The sequence below is a fragment of the Miniopterus schreibersii genome, assembly GCF_964146895.1.
Source record: "Miniopterus schreibersii genome assembly, chromosome: 2".
Lineage (NCBI taxonomy): Eukaryota > Metazoa > Chordata > Mammalia > Chiroptera > Miniopteridae > Miniopterus > Miniopterus schreibersii.
Window position 1 is genome coordinate 86,868,776 of NC_138102.1, and position 23,437 is coordinate 86,892,212.

At 40.5% G+C, this 23,437-nt stretch overlaps 1 pseudogene across 1 annotated transcript; it reads left to right on the forward strand.

Moving 5' to 3' along the window:
• The first annotated feature begins 277 nt into the window (after window positions 1–277).
• LOC308552848 (small ribosomal subunit protein eS27 pseudogene) lies at window positions 278–528 on the forward strand (annotated as a pseudogene). The gene has a single exon. The product of its transcript is annotated as a small ribosomal subunit protein eS27 pseudogene (transcript).
• Window positions 529–23,437: the final 22,909 nt, after the last annotated feature.

The following is a 23,437-nucleotide window of genomic DNA, read 5'->3' on the forward strand; positions in this document are numbered from 1 at the left end:
ATTAAGAAAGTAATCCCATTTAGAATAGTATTGAAAAACAAAATACCTAGGAATAAATTTAACCAAAGACGTGAAAAAACTGTGCTCTATAAACTATAAGACATTAAAGAAAGAAATTGAAGAAGATACAAATAAATGAAAGAATATATCATGTTCGTGGATATAATGAATTAAATATTGTTAAAACATCTCTACTACCTAAAGCAATACATTGAATGCAATCCTTATTAAAATGACAATGAGGCTTTTCTGGTGGTGACAACCTCCCCAGGACAACATGTGTCTAGCTAAGGATCTCCTTTATCCCTTTTCAGAAGAGGAGAAGAGAAAATACAAGAAGAAATGCCTGGTACACAGTCCGAATTCCTACCTCATGGATCTGAAATGCCCAGGATGCTATAAAATCACCACTGTCTTTAGTCAAGCACAAATGGTAGTTCTGTGTTGGCTTCTCCCCGGTCCTGTCAGTCTGCAGGAGGAAAAGCAAGGCTTACAGTAGGATGGCCCTTCAGAAGGAAGCAGCACTAAAAGTACTCCAAATCAAAATGAGTGGGGAGCCACCCCAATAAACACATTTTAGATTTAAAAAAGGAAAAACCAATTACATTCTTCCCAGGAGTAGAACAATTAATTCTAAAATTTATGTGGGACCACAAAGACTGCATAGCCAAAGAAACTTTGAAGCAGAAAAAAGTCCCTGATTTCAAACTATACTGCAGAGCTAAAATAATAAAAACAGTATGATACTAGCATAAAAACAGATATATAGCCCAATGGAATAGAATGGAGAGCTCAGAAAAAAATCTTCACTTATATGGTTAATTAATCTATGACAAAAAAGGTAAGAATGTACAATCAGGCAGACAATTTCCTCAATAAAGTGTTTTAGGAAAACTGGACAGATTCATGTAAAAAAAGAAATGATACCACTTTCTTATACCATATGCAAAAATAAACTTAAGCTGGATTAAAGACTTAAAAGTAAGACCTGAAAACAAAATTTCTAGGAGAAAACATAGGCAGTACATTCTTTAACATTGGTCTTAGCAATATCTTTTTGGATAAATCTCCTTGGGCAAGGGCAACAGAAGAAAAAAAATGGGACTATATCAAACTAAAAAATGTTTGCACAGTAAAGGAAGTGATCAAAAAACAAAAAGACAACCTATTAAATGGAGAAGATATTCACAAATGACACATCCAATAAGACTTTAATATCCAAAATATATAAAGAACTCATACAGCTTAAAACCATAACACAGAAAAACAAATAATCCAGTGAAAAATGGCATAACATGGAGAAAAGGCTGTCTCTTCAATACGTGGTGTTGGGGAACTTGGACAGGTACATGTGAAAAATGAAACTAGACTGACCACCAACTTACACCATACACAAAAATAAACTCAAAATGGATAAAAGACTTAAATGTAAGTCGTGAAACCATAAAAATCCTAGAACAAAACATAGGCAGAAAAATCTCAGACATCTCTCATAGCAATATGTTTACCACTACAACTCCTAGTGCAAGGAAAATAAAGGAAAAAATAAATAAATGGGGCTATATCAAACTAAAAAACTTCTGTACAGCAAAAGAACCATCAACAAAATGAAAAGGGATCCCACTGTATGGGAGAACATATTTGCCAATGATATATCTGATAAGGGTTTAATTTCCAAAATATATAAAGAACTCACACAACTTAAAAGGAAGACAAACAATCCAATTTAAAAATGGGCAAATAGACACTTCTCCAAAAAAGACATACAGATGGGCAAGAGACATATGAAAAAATGCTCAAAGCCACTAATCATCAGAAAGATGCAAATTAAAACTACAATGATGTATCACCTCGCGCCTGCCAGAATGGTTATTATCAACAAACAACAAGTGATGGTGAGGATGTGGAGAAAAGGGAACCCTGGTACACTGCTAGTGGGAATGTAGACTGGTGGAGCCACTATAGAAAACAGTAAGGAGTTTCCTGAAAAAATTAAAAATGGAAGTGCCACTTGACCCAGTGATCCCACTTCTAGGACTAAATCCTAAGAATCCTGAAACATCATACAGAAAGAATATATGCATGCCTATGTGCATAGCAGCACTATTTACAATAGCTAAGATCTGGAAACAGCCCAAGTGCCCATCAGTAGATGAGTGGATAAAAAAGCTGTGGGACATTTACACAACGGAATACTATGCAGCTGTAAAAAAAAGAAGGTTCTCTTACCCTTTGAGATGACATAGAGGGACCTGGAAATGATTATGCTAAGTGAAATAAGCCAGTTAGAGAAAGACAAGTACCACATGATCTCACTTATATGTGGAATCTAATGACTAAAATAAACTGGTGAACAAAATAGATCCAGAGACATGAAAGCATGGGACAGACTGATGAGTCTCAGAGGGAAAGGGAATCAGGGAGGTAGGGAGACAGGAAGAAATTAACCAAAGAATTTATATGCATATATGAATAACCCATGAACACAGACAATAGTGTGGTAGGCCTGGGTGGTGGCGGGGTGTGTGTGTGTGTGTGTGTGTGTGTGTAAGAGGTCAGTGGTGGGGGGGAGGGGACATCTGTAATACTTTCAACAATAAAGATAAAATTTTTAAAAGTGGGCAGAGGACCTAAATAGACACTTCTCCAGAGAGGGCATACAGGTGGCCAACAGACATATGAAATATGCTCATCACCAGTCATAAGGGAAATGCAAATAAAAACTAGATGTCACCTCACACCTGTCTGAATGGCTATTATTAGAAAATCAACAAATAACAAGTTCTGGGGAAGATGAGGAGAAAAAGGAACTCTATTACACTGTAGGTGGCACTAAATTGGTGAAGTCACTATGCAAAACAGTATGGAGATTCTTCAAAAAATTAAATTCAAAGGTGTCATACATCCCACCAATTGCACTTTTTGGTATTTATCCAAAGAAATCAAAAACACTAGTTCAAAAAGAGATATTCACCCGGATTCACGGCAGGGTTATTTAAAATAATAAGTGTTGCCCAGCTGGGCGTGGCTCAGTGGTTGAGCATCGACCTAAGATCCAGGCAATCGGGGTTCGATTCCTGGTCAGGGCACATGCCCGTGTTGCGGGGTTGATCAATGACTCTCTCATCATTGATTTTTCTATCTCTCTCTCTCCCTCTCCTTTCATCTCTCTGAAATCAATAAAGATATATTTAAAAATAAATAAATAATAAATAAATAAATAAATAAATAAATAAATAAAATAAATAAAATAAAATAATAAAATAAAATTAAAATAAAATAAAATAAAATAAAATAAAATAAAAATATGTGGAAGCAACCTAGGTGTTCATTGATATATCAATGGATAAAGAAAATGTTACACACACAATGGACTATTACTTAGCAATAAAAAAAAGAGTGAAATCTTGCCATCTGCAACAACATGGAAGTACCTAGAGGGTATTCTGCTAAGTTAACCAAGTCAGACAGAAAAAGATAAATACTGTATGATTTCACTTATATGTGGGATCTAAAAAACAAATGAAACAGAAACAGCGCATATGTAGAGAGAACAAATTGATGGCTGCCAAAGTGAAGAGGGGTATGGGATGGTTGAAGAGGAAATATGAAAGAAAATTGTGTTGATTTACAGCACTAAGTTTGTGGCAATTTGTTACAGCAGCCACAGGAACCTGAAATAGTCTCCAAGAGCTCCTGATTGAAAGATCTGTTGGACACCTTTCAGCCTTCTTATTCCCTGGCAGAAGTATTTGGTCCTATTGATTATTTCCTCTGGAACCTCCTCTTCCTTTGACTCTCATTTACCCAGTTCTCAACAGCCAATCCAGAGCCAGGTCTCAGGGATTTTACCTACCAAGCAGATTCAGCCTCAGTTCAGGCTCTCACAGTCTCTTGCCTGCATCTGTCTGTCTCCTATCTAGACAGTATCTTGTCCCACGTTGACATCCAGTTTACTCAACAGTTCACTACTGCCAACTTGTGAATTTTATATGGTACAACCCAATAGATACACTTGTTAGTATACTGGTAAAAAATAATAATAATTTTTGGACATAAACAGTTTTAAATGTGGCAAAATGTATAAAAGCTTGATTCACACCTAAAATGTCTTTTTTTTTAATATACCAGGAGACCCAAATCAAGTGGCTGGGGTCTCTGGACATCCAAGGGACGGTTGAAAGAGGGGAAACCCACTCTGCTCCGCCTCGTTCTCCCTGCCCTGTACCTCCCATTACAGGCTGTGATTCCCTTTTAGCTCCTTAGTTCCATGGTCAAAAATGTTTTCCTCAAAGTTACTGCTGCCCTCAACTTGCTGCAGCTCTCCATTGACAGAAATTTTCTTAAGTGTCTGCTGGAGGCCAGCATGAGAATCTTCCATCCTCAAAAAGGAACTTTCAGCTCCTAAAAAATGGATCTTCAGACCCTTTAGACAGAAAGCATTACCATGATGAAGAAACTCCTGTTGTTTACCTTCCCTACAATAATACATTTAAAGTCTACATTTCCTTTTAACTCTTGCCCAAGCAATCACCTCAATTCCCTGAAATTGAATTGGGGATTCAGGAATGTTATAGTTCTAAATACAGACATCACTGTGGGGGTTTTTCTTTCCAATATTAGATTTTTTAAAAATCTACAATAAAACTAAGAAACTATAGAGCTCCTAGGCAAAATAATTTTCTTCTGAAAGTTCATGGCAACTCTTTCCATCTCTTTCCATTTGTATCACTTTCTCCCCTTAGTTCCCCAAATCATCCATTGAAAAAGCTAATCTGCTTGTGTCTGTCCACTTCTCCCATAATGCCCCATGGCTGTCAGGACATCCTCACTCCTATTTGTTCCATTTCTTATCCCCACACTTTATGATCCAGAAACACTGAACTACTGCAGTTTCCCGAATATTGGACTCCAGGCCTTGGTATTCATGCTTCCCAGGCTCTCAAATACATTCTTTTCCTCACTGAACCAAGGGCATATATACTTGAATTTGTTTTGGTAATTTTGGTAATTTTTAATTCTTCATTTTGTAGTAATTTCAGACATAGAAAGATTGGGAGAATAGTACAAAGAGTTCTCCAAATATTAACATCTGACACAAAAACAGTATAATTATAAAAATCAGAAAAATAACATTTATTTAATGCTATTATCTCATCTATATACCTACTTTAAATTTCAGTAATTGCCCCACTAAAATCATTTTGTGTTCCAGTTTCCAATCTAATATTACATGTCACATTTAGTTGTATGTCAATTTAGTCTCCTTTACTGTGGACCATTTTTCTGGCTTCCTTTATTTTTTCTGGCCTTCACATTTTTGAATAGCACTGACCAGTTGTTTCATATAGTCCTTCTCAATTTGGGTATGTCTGTTCTTTTCTCATGATTGAGTTGAAGTTATGCATTTATGGTAAGAATGCCACAAACTTACCTTAATACCAAAACCAGACAAAGACATCACAAGTTAAAAAAAAAATGCAGACCAATGTCCTTTATGAATATAGATGCAAAAAATTTTAACTACTTTGTTGGAATCATACATTATGTAGCTTTTTCAGATTTGCTTCTTTCACTTAATAATATGCATTCAAGGTTCCTCCAGTATTTTCATAGCTTTGACAGATAATTTCTTTTTAGCTCTGAATAATATTATATCGTCTGGACATACCACAGTTTATTTATCTATGCACCTATTGGAGGACATTTTGGTTGCTTCCAGGTTTGGGCTATTATACATAATACTGCTATAAACATTTGTGTGAAGCTTTTTGTGTAGGTATAAATTTTCAAGTCCTTTGGGTACAAACCAAGGAGCACAATTGCTGGATCATATAGTAGAAGTATGTTTAGTTTTGTAAGAAACCTCTAAACTCTCCTACAAAGTGGCTGTACCATTTTACATTCCCACCAGCAATAAATGAGAGTTCCTGTTGCCCCACATCCTTGCCAGCATCTGGTATTGTCAGTGTTTCGTATTATGGCCATTCTAATAGGTGAGTAGTGGTATCTTATTGTCGTTTAAAGTTGCATTTCCCTGATGACATAAAAGAAGTGGAAGAAGTGGAGCATTTTTTCCTATGTTTATTTGCCAGCTGTGTATGTTCTTTGGTGAGGTGCTGGTCTGTTAAGTCCTTTGGCTTATTTTTTTTTAAAATTTATCTTTATTGTTGGAAGCATTTTAGATGTCCCTTTTTTTCTCCATTGACCCCCTCTACCCCACATTGTCCCCCAGATCTTCACTGCACTTTGTCTGTGTCCATGGGTTATGTATACAAGTTTTTTGGTTAAGCTTTTCCTTCTCTCCCCCTCCCCTTTTCCTTCTGACATTTGTCAGTCTGTTCCATGCTTCTGTGTCTCTGGATCTATTTTGTTTATCAGTTTATTTTCTTCATTAGATTCCACATATGAGTGAGGTCCTTTGGCTTATTTTTTAATTGGATTTGTTTTCTTATTGTTGAGTTTTAAGAGTTCTTTGTATATTTTGGATAACAGACCTCTATTAGATGTGTTTTCTGCAAATATTTCTCCCAGTCTGTGATTGTCTTCTCATTCTCTTTGTGACATTGTCTCACAAAACAAAAGTTTTTCACTTTAATGAAGTCCAGCTTATCAATTATTTAGTTCACAAATCATGCCTTTGGTGTAAGTCATTAGTCAGTAGTTTTTATCTTATGTTATCCTCTAGGACCTGCTGTCTTCTTTAAAGGAAGTGACAAGCTGATTCTAAAATGTATATGGAATTCAAAGAACCCTACATATCCAAAACAACTTTTTAAAAAAGTTGTAGGGCCCATGCTTGCCAACTTTAAAACTTAGTACAAAGATAGAACAATCAAGACTAAGAGTAATCGAGACTGTGTTGTATTGGCATAGGATAGATGCACAGATTAATGAAATATAATTCATAATCCAGAAGAAAATTTATACGTTATCAGTGAATTCATTTTCAACAATGGTGCCAAGAAAACTTAACTAAAGAAAGAATAAAGTTGGACCCTTATCTCACACTATAAACAAAATAATAGACCTAAATGAAAAAACAGCTAAAACTATAAACACTTGAAAGAAAACATAAGAATAAATTGTCATGCCCTTGGATTAGGCAGTGGTTTCTTAGATATGATATCAAAAGTACAAGTGACAGAAATAAGTAAATAAATAACTTGGACTACATCAAAACTCAAAGCTTTTTTGCTGAAAAGGTTACTATCAAAAAAGTGAAAAGGCAGCCCACAGAATGAAATAAAGTATTTGCAAAGCATATATCTGATAAGGAACTTGAATTCTGAATAGATAACTCTTACAACTTGAAAATAAAAAGACAAGTAAACCAATTAAAAATTGACAAAAGATTTTAATAGACCTTTCTCCAAATAAAATACAAAAATAGCTAATAAACTCATGAAAGGGTGCTTAACATCATTAGTCATTGGGAAAATGCCACTTCACACCCACTAGGATGGCTAAAATATAAAAGATAAATAAAATAACAAGTGTTGACAAAGGTATGGAGAATTTGCAACTATCATTCATTGCTGGTAGAATGTGAAATGGTGCAAGTGCTCTGGAAAAATGTTAAACACAGATTTAACATATGATCCAGCAATTCTACTCTTAGGTGTTTGTGTGGTATATCTATATCTATATCTATCTATGTATGTCAAAGATATATATATATCTCCAAGATAAATTAAAACATATATCTACACAAAAACTGGTTTGTGAATGTTCATAGAAGCATTATTCATCATAGCCAAAAGTAGAAACAAACCAAATGTCCATCTGCTGATAAATAAATTAAAAAAACATGGTATATTCATACAATAGAATATTATACAGCAATAAAAGGAACTGAAAGTACAGTTCCATGCTACAACATAAACAAACTTTGAATTATTATGCTAAATTAAAGAAGCTGGTCATAGATCATGTATGTATGATTCAATTTATATGAAATATACAAAATTGACAAATCTATGGTATTGGCACTAAATTAATGGTTGCCTAGGGCTGGGGTAGGGTAGGGATGGGGAGTGATTATTAATGGGTACAGGGTTTTTCAGGGTGATGAAAATATTCTAAAATTAGATTGTAGTGATGCTTACACAAACCTATACATTGACTGAAAAACACTAAATTATACTCTTAAATGGGTGAATTAAAAAATATGATATGTGAATTACACTTCAATAAAGCTGTTAAAAAATTAAAACTAATGCTACAGAAGTGAAGTACCTTCTGGGGGCATCTTATGGTCAAGAGGTACACAGTGACAATATGTACCATTATTGGTAACACTAACTGTCATCACTTGTATAAAGCAATGTCTACAGGGTTTCTTCACTGTAAAGTTATTATTTTCCCCTTTGCAATTAATACAGAGTGGGGCAAAAGCAGGTTTACAGTGAGTACAGGAAACAGAGTTTATTCTATTATTTATTAATTATTGCATTATTTTCCATATGAACAACTGTAAACCTACTTTTGCCCCACCCTGTAAGTACCTTGTGGGGAGACACACTGAGAATACATAAATATTTTGTTTCTTATCAAAGTTCATCCATTAATTTTAGCATTCATTGCTGATTTTTGCCTAAAATAATTATTACAGTGAGGTTTGCTGAATGGTGATTTCTTATTTCCATCATTCCTTCTACCTTTAGTAGTTGAAATTCTGTTGTAAGGTAAAGCTGTCCTTCTCCCTTCAATTATTTATTTATATCAGTATGAATTAATAAATTCTTATTTTATTCTATGGACTATAATGCACACTAATATATGTGCACTTTTTTTTTTTACTCACAGATTCATCAAATATTTAAGGAGATTTTACCACATGCCAGACACTCTTCCAGATTCTTAGACCTCAGTGTTTAAGTCGATGTTTTGGCCAGAAGAACTCCCTTACTCACTAAGTAGATGCAGGCATTATTCTGGGGTGTTCTCCCTTGTCTGTGTCCTTTGAGAACCCTTGCTTTTGCCAATGCATTCAGTTGCCTTTGTTTCCAGGTATCTCTGCCCTTGACCTGGAGGACAGCAGCCTATGTGAGCATGGTACTGGCCCTTGAAGGATGCTCAGCTCTGATTTGTGGCTTGATAAAGAAGTAAGGTAAAGAATGAAGGAATGAACAAACACTGTTAAATGAGTGCTCAGATGCAAGTCATAATATAAGAATATTGCTCAGGAAACTTGATGTTTAATCTTGTTTGCCCTGCTGTGGTTACCAGCTATGTATTTGTTTTCTGTCTGGACTGGATATAAGAGAAAGAGGGAAGAATAAAGCACACCTCTGAGTTTTCTGGTTATGAACTCATTAGTGGAAGGTGGTACAGACACTTAGCCTGGGGATCTGTAAAGAGAATATCTATGGGTACAGCCATGCTGTGTTTAAGAATCTCCTCCACTCAAGTGGGGAGTCCAGGAGGCAGCTGGGTATCTAGGCTGGAATGCCCAGGAGAGGACTGGCTGACTGTGACAGCATTTTGGGAATACTGGGCCTGCTCGGGAAGGATGAAGCCATGGGAGGATAAGCATGAGCAGAAAGAGGAGGAAAAAGAATGGAGAAGAGAACCTTTGACAACAGCAAGGTGTCAGGTGCTCGTGGAGGAGCTTGAAGAAGAGCAGACTGAGAAAGGAGGGAACAGTCAACAGGCCCAAGAACTACAGTGAAATCTACTAAGATAGAGACTAAAACAAACCAGGATTTAGACATTGCAGAGAAGTGGTGGGAGCAGGAGGTATATTTCAGAGGCTTGAATTGTAAATGAATATGTGAAAATGACAGCTTTAAGTGTAGCATATTGTGTTAAGTAATTTGAATGCCAACAGGACAGAGACCTGGTGATACTGAAATCAGACACAATGGGTATGGACTGCCTGTTGCTACTTCAGTCAATTAAGCAGAGACAAGGTTGAATCATATTTGAGTATTTATTCCATTATTGCCGGCAAATGGGAGAGCAGTGAGATTTGTCCACATAACATCTGCTCTGCCCTTACCTTATTACCTGGCTGGTTATATAGGGCTGCATGCAAGGGGGAAGTGGGGGTGGGGGGAGGATGGCTGCAGGGTCTGTGGCCCATGTGTCTCCTTCCAGGATCTTGGAAGTCCAATAACAAGGTAGTTAATTTTCAATGGTGTTAAAATCCAATTCTGCCAGTTCCTGAGACCTGAGAATAGTCAGCATTCCTGAGGCAAACTCCTGGAGGGGGGTCAGGTTCCAGGCACAGCAACCAAATCAAAGTGCATCCTGTTCTTTGTCTGTTCTTAAAACACATTTTCTTTTTTGAGCAATGGACCCATCCAGGCCCCAAGCTGTCTCATCTTTTTACAGCTCTGTTTTTCTTCTTGCAGCACATCCTCCAGTTTCCCGGGGTCTGTAGGGAAACTTCTTATGTATAGTTAGTAAGGTGAAAAATCATTAAACAACTATGGCCCCGTTCCTATTAGGTGCCTTCCCCCCTTTCACAGTCACAGTCAACAGAGCATGGTCAACATCTCTGCCCCCAACAACACTTCTTGGAAGTTTAGGGTCAACTGATAATTTCTTTTAAAGCCATGGAGGGTCTTAAGTATGTTTATACATCAGAAAAAGCAGGGCCAGCTGAAAGGACCAGATTTGGTAAAAGAAGAAATTCTTATTAGCAAGTGTTAACGTAAGAATCATTCAAATCTGTGAAGAATTTTTGTGAGTTTATTTGAGTCAAATTGTTGACATATGCTAGGAAGCAGAATCTCAGTGGATCGAGATAATGCTCCTGAGAATGGCAATTTTGCACCTTGTTCTATAGATTACAATCAAAGGAGGAGGCATAAATGGGTTACATGAAATCCACTGGCTACAGATTAGAGAGGTGAGAGAAAGCAAAGCAGGGAAATCTCTGGGATTGGATAAAAAGTAAAATGACAGACATGTTTTTCTTTTACTTAGTTGAGTGTAGGATAGTTAGTAGTCAACAATTAACGTGATAACAATCACAGTGAGAGGATTCAAGGTCTTTGCCCTGGTGCTTTGAGGGCCCAGAAAAAGGGGAAATGCTTTTGTTTTGCAAAGGCAAGTTAACCAGGTATTAACATATCAGCAACCCTGGTATTTGAGTTCTGACTAGGAAAGAATTTAGAGCCAAGACCTGAAATATAAGAGAACACTTATTTGGTAAAATTACAGAGGTGGAAGAGGTAATTCCTAGAAGAAATGGGTTTAGAAAACAAGTTATAGGGGCAATGGAAGGGCCCTTGGGGGTTGGGAGTAAGGAAGCTAACGGTAACATGTGTGGAGGTAGGGGAAGGAAAAGGGGAGGGGAAGGGAAAGGAAAATACAGGGGCATGCTCCCAGGAAGGAAAGCGCTGGGTCCTTTATCCTAATGGTTTTAAGTGTGGAGTTCTTAGAGGAGGCCCCAGGGAAAAATCTCATTATAATATTCATCAGCGTTCCAGGTGTGTCCTTTCAGGATTGTGGTCTTCACTCATTGGTTGGCACCAGGGCTGGGCCATCATTCAGTGCAGTTGGTCCTGATGTCAGCTGTGGTTGGTTTGGTTGCTTTTCTGGGTCTGGAGCTGAAATACAACTGAGGCCTAGATGTTATCTCTAGGGATGAAAGTCAGGGGGTCCAAATCACATGACCAATGTTACACTAGAGGAGGAAAGGCCACCCTGGGGTTAAGGTCTCACCCTGCAATTGTCCTTTGCTAGGCATCCAGGGCTTTCCACTCTGATGACTTTCTATACCTGGCTCATTATCCTTGCTCTGCTCATATCTGTCCACTTATCACACTATGTGGTTACTTTTAGGTCTCTGAGTTTGCAAGGCAGCCATGCAGGCCTCCCCTGAGCTTGTCAGGTTTAGTATGTGGCCCCTTTTTGTCTACACAGGAGACTACTGATGTGGGAGGAGAGAGAGTTTGGAACCCAGATGGAAGATGGAACAGGACCTAATTCCCCTGAGACCAGAGGGAGGAGGCCCGGATGGACAAGGTGTGGGTGAGCTTGAGGGCCTTCATGTTTTCTCTGCGGCACCAGGTGAGATCACCTGCTGGGAGGTGGAAGAGTGGTGGGCTGGAGGAATTGGACCAGTTCTGGGAGGAGGAATGGGGAGCTGTTCTGGAGAAAGAGGGCTGCTGAGCAGTGAACCACAGGGGCTCTGACAGCAGTTCAATCTTGTGGACATTTCTCCTGTGCCCTCCCCCCACCCTGAGGCCTCAGGTGGGAGGAGAAAAAGCAGGCTGGCTGAGTGGGATGTCCCAGGTGGGTAGATGAAAGGAAATCTAGTAAGGAAGTTGAAGTGAGAGAGTGGCTGAAGTGATGAGCCCTGGTCTAAGGAGGGACCCAGCACAGCAGACTTTGTTGAAACAACAAGGTCAGGAGAGGAAGGGCGGGAGAGAACTGGAAAAACAGTCTTTGTGGCCAGTGAGTGACATGCTGCAGTGTGGTGGCCTGTGAGAGCAGCACTGTGACAGCAAGGCCAGGGTGTGGCTGTGGGTGGGGGTGGCAGAATTTGCAGGACACTAGAGAGAGACCCACATTGGAGACCAGCCAAAATTGCGTCCATTGTGTCTGAAGACAGATCCTGCCCTTAGGTGTGGGGAGCCAGCCAGAGGGAAGGAGAGAGAGTGGGCAGGGCCTCACACAGGAGGAGGGAGAAGAGGAGAAAGCCTGTGGGGATGGGGGGGGTGGAGGGGACCAACCGTGCAGCCACAGTGGGCAGTGACACTTCCTGAGAGAAGCAGTTCTGCTGCACAGCCCCCTGTGGTTTAGAGCCTTGCTTCTGAGATGTGAGCTCTGCACATACCTCAGTTAAAGGGAAAGTTCTGCGGGAGCCCCAGAGTTAAATGTGAAGAGGTATTAAAACTCTGCACAAACACTTCAGGCTTATAGCTTCTTAATTCCAATAAACCCAAGATGTGACCAATAAGGGTACAGTGCTGAACAGAGTTGTTTCCATTACAAATATGGTCCAGTCTGTTGCAGTGTAGTTTCTCCTGCCTTTGGCTTCTTGCCCTTTCCCCTTAAGATGATTCAGATTCTCCCACTACTGGTTGCTGTTTGATCTATCTGAAACCTGTGTGATGAGTTCCAAGTTGTAGATGATGGGAATAGCACTGGGTGTTAGTCCGGTGGGGTCAGACCGGACTTAGGTTCAGCAACCTCAATACTTGGGTTCTGGCTAGGAAAGAATTCAGAGCCAAGACCTAAACTATAAGAGAACTTTTATTTCATTAATCACAGAGGTAGAAAAAGTAATTCCTAGAAGAAATGGGCTTAGGAAACAAGTTATAGGGGCAAAGGAAGGGCCCTTGGAGCTTGGGAGTGAGGATGCTAATGCTAATGTGCCTGGGTTGGGGGAAGGGGAAGGAAAGGAGAAGGTTCTAGCATGCTCCCAGGAGGGAGAGCTCTGGGTCCTCATCCTAAAGATGTTAAGGGTGGAGATCTTAGGGAAGGTCCCAGGGGAAGATGTCATTATAATATTCAGCAGCTTTCCAGATATGCCCTTTCAGGGTTGTGGTCCCCACTGATTGATTGGTTGGTGCCAGAGCTGGGGCCATCATTCAAGGCAGTTGGTCCTGAGGTCAGCCATGGCTCATTTTGTTGCTTTTCTGGGCCTTGATCTGAAATACAATTGAGGCTTAGATGCTATCTCTAGGGAGGAAAGGTCAGGGAGTCCAAAACACTTGACCAGTGATATGTTAGGGGAGGAAAGGCCACCCTGGAAGCAAGGTTCCACCCTACAATTGTCCGTTGCTAGGCACCTGGGGGCTTTCCATTCTGATGACCTTCTCCATCTAGCCCATCATCCTTGTTCTGCTCATGTCTGTCTAACTGCCTATAACACAAGGGTGTCTGGCTTCCACTCAATGAGGTGTAACATATGCTGGAAGTGCTGGGGGCTTAGGGCTCTCAGCTGAGCCCTCATGTGAGGCTCTGCCTATGGTGAAGAGCACCACCTTGCCCAAGGCCACATCTCCTTCTAGAGTCATCTAATGTCCAGTGACTGGTTAGGTAGGTGTAAAAGCCCCAGCTACCTCCCCTCAGTGTGAGAGCAATTCTGAAGAATCATCCCAGCTCCAGAGCTCCATGGAGCAGAAGGGATGAGGTTTGCTGTGACTATATGGCAGTTCAACTTCTTTCTCTGCCTTATTCTGTTGGCTTTGGTTCCCCTCAGGCATCGAGCTGAGAGCACTTCCCAGTAAACTTCCCACATGCAAGTCTCCATCTCAGAGTTTGTTTCTTTGTACAATTGCCAGACTTAGCAAATAAAACTCTATAGATATCCAGTTAAATTTGAATTTCAGAAAAAAAAAATAATTTTTAGCGTAAGTATCTCCTGTGCAACATTTGAATGTTTGTAGCCCTTATAAGAGGTGGAAGAAGAACCCAGTGGTTTCTATGGTTATAAAGGAGCTCCAAGGTTATTAAAGGCACAACAGCTAGGGATACTTTAAGGTCACTGAGACACCCCATCTGGAGAATGGATAGGGGAGATGTATTGAAAGGTTAAGGTCTGTGGGTCTGTGGTGCATGGACAGACTAAATAACCATCTCAGATGGGTGAATAAAGAAAAATTGAATTAGTTAAGGAAAGGGGATGGGGATATCAAAAGGGAAGAGCTACACAGAACTGAGCCAAAGAATATTGGGTCCATAATGTCAGAAAAAGTATACTTGGGACAGTGAAACAAGAAAGAGCATAAAAGAAGCAATAGGAGAGCCTAGGCTGGGCTGCTTTGACTCACTGAGAAGTCAGTGAGAGAAGGGGGCCTTGGAGACAGGTACACGGGTAAGCCCAGGATGAAGTGGCACTGCCTTTATACCCCTGATTGCAAATCTCATGGGGTCCCCTTGGAGGGAATAAGGGGGAAGGAGATGGCATTAGTATGCTCCCCTGGGGCAGAGAGCACTGGGCCCTTTGTCCTGAGCGTATTTATCTCTCTTGCAGGTGGAAATCTTAGGGGAGATCTCAGGGGAGTGTCTCAATAGAATATTCATTAGCTTTCCAGGTGTGCTCTTTCTAGGTCATGGTCTCCACTGACTGGTTAGTGGCAGGGCAGGAGGTCATTAGTCAGTGTACCTGATCCTGAGGCAGACACAGCTCTGCTTGTTTGGCTTCATTGCTTTTCTGGGCCTGGAGCTGAAATACAACTGAGGCTTACATGTTATCTTTAGGGAGGAACGCTCAGGGGTTCTAAACTGCATGACCAGTGATAGGCTAAGCAAGGATAGATTACCCTGGGGACAAGGTTCTTGTTTACCCAGCTTTTCCCCTTGCTAGGCATCTGGAGCTTCCTGCCCTGGTGAGTCTCTGTACCTGGGTTTCTGTACCTGGCCCATCTAACTGGTACTACTGGTGTAGCTGAAGGATTTTCAGGTATGGAGGTGAAACTGAGTGGCTCTCCAAGAAGAACTCCCACATTGCCCACCTCAGGTGAGACTACTCTGCAGTAGCCAAAACCAAACTGAGCCATGAAGAGTCCAGGGCATGCCCCACCATGACAGTCATGGGGAAAATGCTTTCTTCCCCTGGGATGTAGGGAAGCCAGCTCTTACTGGAGGAGAGCAGTCTTAGAGCCAGATTACATAACCTCCTACACTCAAAGCAGTGATGGACCAAGTACATCCCTATAGAAGATTAGTTGGAGGAGAGTAGTTGCATGGGACAACTAGCAGTTCAGTTTAAGAGTGAGGACATTTTAATGATAAAGACTGAGTTTTAAATGCCAAAGTTACACCATTTTAGTAACCAAGAATGATGAAAACATGGAATCTGGTCAAAACGGTCTGATGAAGGGACCTAGCCCTTCATAAACAAAAGAGGGTTCTACGTGAACCTTATTAGAAGCAGTTATTAGAAGGAATAAATCCATTTCAATCTTTATATCCAATGAGTTATATCCCCAATAAATTTGTTACAATTATTATTATCATATCAAAGAGCTTTTAAGCCTAATAAAACAAAGCTTTCTAAGCAAAGATGTCTGCTTATTAACTTTTACTGGAGAAACAGAGAAAGGGTTGTAGCTTGGGAAAGGACCATGGATTCTACTCCTTATCCAGCACACCTGATCTTCCTGGGCTCTTGGACTCTTCCCACTGCACTCACTCTAGGGAGGCCCTTTGTACCAGAAATATATTCAGATCTTCCTAAAGTTTTCCTCAATCTACTGCTTCTTCAATCTCTTCTTCCCATCGCCCCAGCTCTTCAAGTCACGGTGGTGTAGTGCAGTCAGTGGAGATTTGGGGGGGGACAGCAAAGACCTGGTTGGTTCATGCCCTTGTTTACTGGTCTTGATGCTCCTGGCCCCTTGGCAGCACCAGAGCAGCCGCCTATACTCTTCCCAGTGTTCCTCCTCTTCTGGAGTATGAATGGTCTCCTACCACTGACTACTCTCTCTGTTGATAACCCCACCTCCTCTTTCTGCCTTGGGGAAGGTACTAATTTCCCCAAGTTCCATTCTCAATTTCTCAACATCCTTGCCAACACTTGTTATTTTGTCTGACCTTTTTATTTTATCCATTCTAGTGGATATGAATTAGTACTCATTGTGGTTTTAATTTGCATTTTCTCATGGCCAATGATGTTTATCATCTTTTTTATGTGCTAATAGACATTTGTGTATCTTCTTTGAAGAAATGTCTACTCAAAAATTTTCCCCACTTTTCATTAGGTTACATGTTTTTATTTTTGAATGTAAGAGTTATATAGATATTCTAGATACAAATTTCTTAGATATATGATTTGCAAAAATGTGACTTTTGTGACTGGCTTCTTATACTTAGCTTTTGAATGCTTTTGAGATTCATCCATGTTGTTTTGTCTGTAGTAGTTGTTCCTTTTTATTGCTGAGCAATACTCCATTATAGGGATGTACTTAGTCCATTTATCCACTCACTTACCTGGTAGATAATTGGGTTGCTTCTAGTTCTTAGCTATTACTTTTGAAAATGCTGCTACAAATATTAGTGTATAAACCTTTCTGTGGCTATATGTTCTTATTTCTGTTGGGTCAATACTTACTTTTTGAATTTTGAACCTCTGGGTGGCCATGAGCCTAGCTAATGATCAGGAGTTTCATATGAGAGGAGAATAGTTGCATGGGACAACTAGCAGATGCTGCAGTAATAACCCAAATACAAAACCCTGTGTGTTTTTTATACCAGTCAGGCTTCAACCAGGGAGGCAGAATATAGACACACACACACACACACACACACACACACACACACACCCCTAGAAATTTATCACAAGGAAATGGCTAGTTAAGCCCATCAGAAATCCATACGGAAGGCCTCTAGGAAGCGAAAATCAGAAGTAGGCTGAACCTACAGGCATGGATGGAAGCTGTTGTCCAGGAAAGGTGTAAGCTCTACTTTAAGGCCTTTTAGCTGATTAAGTTAGACAAACAGGATCATCTCCCTCACTTAAAGTCAGATCATCAGGAACTCTACTTACATCCTCAAAATCCCTTCACAACAGTATCCATATAAGTATATGACTGAATAACTAGGAAAGGGTATATATATGCTACTGCTTGCCTTCTCTCATCCAAGTTTCCCAAAAGAAAATCTCATAACCAACCCTGTCTGAAAACATACTGGAAAGGGAATTCTAGGAAATGTAGCTCAGAACAGTGGCTCACTACAAAGCCATCAAACCTATGGCTACAGATTAAAAAGTCCCAGTTAAAGTCTCTAATTGGCTCAGCTCAAGTGACATGACCACCCCCAAGACCCATCTCTGCTGCCAGAGGAAGGGGTACAATGATTGGGCCTGAACCTCATGACTATCTCTTGATGAGTAGAGTAGAAAACCATAATGAATAGCCCCACAGCATCATGTGATTGGGGTGAAGAAGGAACGGGGGTCCAAAGGAAGTGGGGGGTACTGAAAAACCAACACAACCCATATCTACATCTTGGATTCCTGAGCATCATGCCTAGCACTTAGAAGGCACTCAGTAGGTGCAGCTAAAAATCTAAGTAAAAATGAAAGTGGAATGCACAGGTTACATTAACTCCTCCATCTGTCCGATCATTGCCTTTGACTGGGCCTGGCTGAGACCCAAGAGAAGGAAGGGCAAGTCTGTCAGTTCCTGTGACTGCCATGCAGGCCCCAGTTCCTGCACATCAGGACTGAATTCTCAGCATGTTAGTGCTTTTCCAGTTTTCTGACGCAGTTATTTTCCAAGCCATATCACCTACTTCCACAGCTGCTCTGATGCTTATTCACACTCACTTTCCTCTTAAAATCTCTGGCAAACACCGTCTGGCTTCAGAGAGGAGACTGATGGGGGTCTTGCATTGTTCTACTGCCTCCTCCTCAGGGAACTCTAACCTCTCCATAGAGCCCCCAAGGAGAGGGCCTCTGAGTCTGTTGGTTCCACTCAGCCAAAGCAGCAAGTTTGTGCCATTAGCCCCTGTGGTATTATCCTGATGCTAAATCTAGGCCAGAAAAAATGGTGCTTATAATGGCCTTTCTCAGAGACTCATCAAAATTTCCTGATCCTTTTCATCAGAGCAGTTCCAGCAGGAAGAGGAGCTATCACTGCATAAACTCATCCCCTATGATATTGCAAACTCCCTGCAGAAGAAGAATTGTCTTCCTGTGTGCATGTGTCCTTAGTGCTGATGAATAATCAATGAAGGAGGGAATGAATGAAGGAGATTAGGAGAGGCTGGTCTTCCTTCCTCTTAAGCAGAGTCAATAACTGAGCTGAAGTTAGAGACTGTAAAAGATTATCCTAACACAAGGTAGGTAGGGCTGGTGGCGCCAGCTATGACTCAGGTGCTACACTCTCCTAGCAAGCCCCTTCTTTTCTTTTGTCATAATTACATACAATACATCTTTTTTGTTCTGCTTGCCTCTCCTCTGAGACTGTAAGTTCCATATGAACCAGAACTGGGCCTGTTTTCCCCACCTGGCATTCAACAGGCACTCAATAAATATGTGTTGAATGAATGAATGTGTTCTTTGTTTTCTGGTAAACATTTGATTCAAAATATCAGAGCTTTCTAGGAAAACACATGGTTTTCTGCTATAATCTCAGATTTCCCCCAGACTAAATAGGTAGTACTTGTTGAGTACTTGCTATATGCCAGGCACTGTTCTCCACTGTGACTTGTATATTTAAAAAATCCTCACAGCATCTCTTTGAGGTAGGCTGTGATAATGCTCATTTCACAGCAGAGGAAACAAAAACAGAGTGAGCTTAAGTACTTGCCTGAGATCATGCCCTTGATAAGTAATGGAACTACCCGATGATGAAAAGGATCTGCCCTACCCTTTGTGTCTAAACCAACAAAGCTGTAAATTGACTAACTGCAAGGCCTTGGAGGGCAACATAGAGCCCAGAGTTGAGATGACTCTTCTTAAAATTCACCACCTGGATATTTTACTTCCTGTATAAACTACTCAGCAACATTCATGAAGTCCCCTTTTCTTCAAAAATGTTTCTACATATACTTGCCAAAACCCCCAGCAATCCCACTCTTAGGTATTTACCCCAAATGACTGAAAACTTGTAAAACACATATTTTCACAATGACTTTTTCATAGCAGTTCTATTCTTACTAGCTAAAAACTGGAACCAACCTAAATATTCATCTACTGGTAAATGGATATGCAAACTGTGGTGGGTCCATAAAAGGGAATGCTACTAAGCAGTACAAAGGAACAGAGTGCTGGGACTCACAGCCACATGGATGAATCTCAAAGGTATTATGCTATATGAAATAAACCAGACACAGACTATCTACAGCATATGATTCCATTTATCCAACATTCTAGAAAAGGTAAAACTATAAAGACAAAAAAAAGATCAGTGTTTTCGTGGGCTGGGCGCGTAGCAAGGTGCAGTTCACTGCCAGGGGTCACAGAGAACTTTGTGGGGAAGAGTCAAAATTTGATTATGGTGATGATACAACTGTATATGTATTTGTCATCCAACTATTCACTAAAGAGGATGAAATTTATTGTATATAAATTATACTTCAGTAAACCTGGTATTTTAAAAAAGTTACATTTTCTTTTTATTCCAATGTAATAAAAACTGTATTTTTTTCTTATCCTTCTCCTTTTTAATTCAAGCAATAATCTCAGATTTTGGCATTCTTAAAATATGCCAAATTTTTAAGGCACAATAGGAGAACCCTTACTGGAGAGGTAGGTACTAAGCATATCCCACTGGACAAGCTAAGCAAAGGGGACCTTAATTCCACAACAGCTGGAACAGCTCCTGCAGTCCAAGGAACAGGGCTGACGGGAACACATTTAATCCAGGGGTGTGTTTGTGTGGATTTATGTTAATCAGATTCCTTATGACTCTGTATTGACCTTTGTTCTCCTTCTGGTGGAATCTAACACATTCAGGAAAAATCTGGGAGTGTCACAGGGTGCAAGCTAAACTGTAGTCACCTCAGGATTCAGACATGCATCAAAAAAACAGAGGGAAGGATATAGGATTGATGCAAGGGCGCTGGATCAGTGTCAGGAGCTAAGCAACTGGACAGAAAGCTTGCTGTCCCCGCTGAGCCCCAGCTCTGGACCTCAGCCTTTCCTCTCAGGGACTGGTGCCTTGGCCCTGGGCAACAGAGGCAGCAACACAAATAAATAGAAGAGCTATTTCATTAAAATTTCTGTAAGATGTGGTGAGCTCTGGGTGCAGTTTCTATGACCCCTGGAATAGAGGAGGCCACGTATTAAAGACAAGATTGCCCCTGAGGCCAGTCTCTGGAGTAAGACATGGACAGGGCAGCTGAGGGTCAGCCAGGGCAGCCTCCAGCTGGAGGGTGATGTCAGGCCTCAGCAGCATCAGAAGCTTCAGTCTCCAAGATTGAAACTGCAATGGGGCAGGAAGGTTGCAAATCTGTTGGAGCCCCCTAGGCCTGATGATTAGCTGGGGGGGGGGGGGGGCGGGGCTGAGGCAGCCTGGGGTTCCTGCAAAGAGGGTAGGTCTAGTGTTAAAGAAAAATTGCTTCCTTACTATGATAATTACTCTCCCTGTCCATCCTGTGTCCTCCAGCTGGCATGTAGCTGGGGATAGCATAGGCAATGGATACTACTTTTAAGTAACTGGATTCTGTGCTGTGTAACATGGTTGTGCAACCACATTCCTTTTCTCATTTTCGAATATTCCCACCTATGTAATATATAAATCTCCTTAAAGTTCCTGCCTCTGCATATATTTTCTGGAACTCTGGTGCATAGCAACTGAATTAGCATTTAGGCTGGCTTAATTAATAAATTGTGGACTTCTGCTATCATTCCAAACAATTACGGTGTTTCTCCCACTCCTACATGAGTGGGAGAATTCAACCTGTTAGCACAAAAAGTGCACAGTGCACCAATTGATTATTTGACTTTCAAAAAAGTTCTTTAAAATACCACTTGTTTTGATTAAGACGTTTTCATCGTTTCTTTTCCTGAATTATGTTTGCTCTACTTGGTATCTGAGATGCCCTGGACTCAGCACAAGAGGGAGGCTTAATCTTTGTTGAATGATTGTGACCTCATAATTTCTCCCAGAGCCTTAATTTTGCCATCTTTAAATGAAGATAATAATACCACTACCATAGGATCAAGGTGAAGATTAGAGACACTGTGTAAAACATGCAGTGTAGGGCAGCTATAAAAGATATTTAGCATTTTATACATCACACAAATGCTGGGAATAGAGAAACCTTGTCTTTTAATCCCAGATCTGCCAATAAATTTTTGATTGACCTTCAGAAAATTCTTTAACTTCTCTATTTTTTGTGCTCACCAAATTTTCTCAAACATTAAATGAGGTGGTATAGGTAAAAACAGGTTAAACAGGCATTGCTATTCAATTTGTATAGCTTTGAGATCGGGGTACTTTCTTCGGAGTTAACCAAACTTTCCTTGCCCTGGGAACCAACCCCACTTAGCTATGGAACTGATACATGTTTTTGTAAGAGCTCACCTTATATAGTTCATGCATAGTTCATCTGTACCTTCATCTCAACTCAGTTGGAGTTCAGCAGGAGCATCCAAAGCCCCTTGGGGTCTTAAAGCACTTCTGAGAAAAACAAACACAATGTGTCCATAAATAAACACCATCCTCCTTACTTTTTTCCTAGGAATTGCTGCACAAGTTTCCTTTTCTGCACCTCAATATATCTGGAACAGTGCCTTATTTATTTATTTATTTATTTATTTATTTATTTATTTATTTGCTCATCCACACTCGTTGGAGGCAGTTTTCCCTCTCCTCATCTTTTGGAACTGCCAACCCTTGTAGATCATTCCTATTAAGCATTAAGTTGGTGAATGGATGAGCATCACTTGGGAACCACTCTGGAATATTGCAAAACATAAAGCAATCAGTGCAAACATCTGCAAAAGTTGGCAACCTACTGAGGTTTCAATGAGCTCAGGGCCAAGTTCTTGACAGGCTTTGAGGTCCTCAGAGAATGCTATGCAGGAATATTTATTGGGGGAACGGGTGAGAAATGTCACTTTGCAATTCAGGTACAAGTTAAAACCAGTCAGCACTTACAAGCATGAGTCACTGTCTAAATTTAGCCTTCACTGTGTGGTCTAAACTGCCCTAACCCTGATGCCAACAAGTGCTTGTGGTGGCTTTGAAAGAAGCTTAAATCCCAGGGCCATACTTTGAGGAGCTTGCAGGCAGCCCTCTGGGCTGGTCCCTGGATCTCCATCTAGGTTCCACTGACTGCCCTGTCCTTACCACCACCTCTAGTATCAGTGGCCTGTAAGGGCTTTCATCCCAGTCTACACAGTTACTTCCCTCCAAGTTAACGCAATGCTCTGGCCTCCAGCGCTGGCACTACCTTGAAGACCACTCAGCCTGCTTGGGGTGGGGGATGGAGGCACTGACTGGCAACATGAGCTTATCTTTCAGCCAGCAGCCATTATGGACTAGGGTGTGCCCCCTGTTCATGCTGACAAGAAGATTTTTAAATTGGATAGTTTGGGGGGGTTTGGGTGTTAAGTTGTATGAGTTTTTTATAAATTTTGGATATTAACCTCTAATTGGATGTATCATTGGCAAATATCTTCTTCCGTTTAGTAGGTTGTCTTCATTTTGTTGATGGTTTCCTTTAAGTGCAAAACCTTTTTAGTTTGAAGTAGTGCCATTTGTTTGTTTTCTTTTGTTTCCCTTGCCCAAGGAGATATATTAGGAAATATATTACTAAAAGCAATGTCATATCAACCGCACACCTGTCAAAATGGCTACCATTAATAATCCCACAAATGACGAGTGCTGCAAGGATGTGGAAAAAAGGGAACCCTTATGCACTGTTGGTGGAAATGCAGACAGGTTCAGCCACTTTGGAAAACAGTATGGAGTTTCCTCAAAAAGTTATGAAGAAACTCTGCCTTATGACCCAGTGGTTCCACTTCTGGGTATATATCTAAAAGAAACCCAAAACACTAATTCCAAAGAATATATGCATG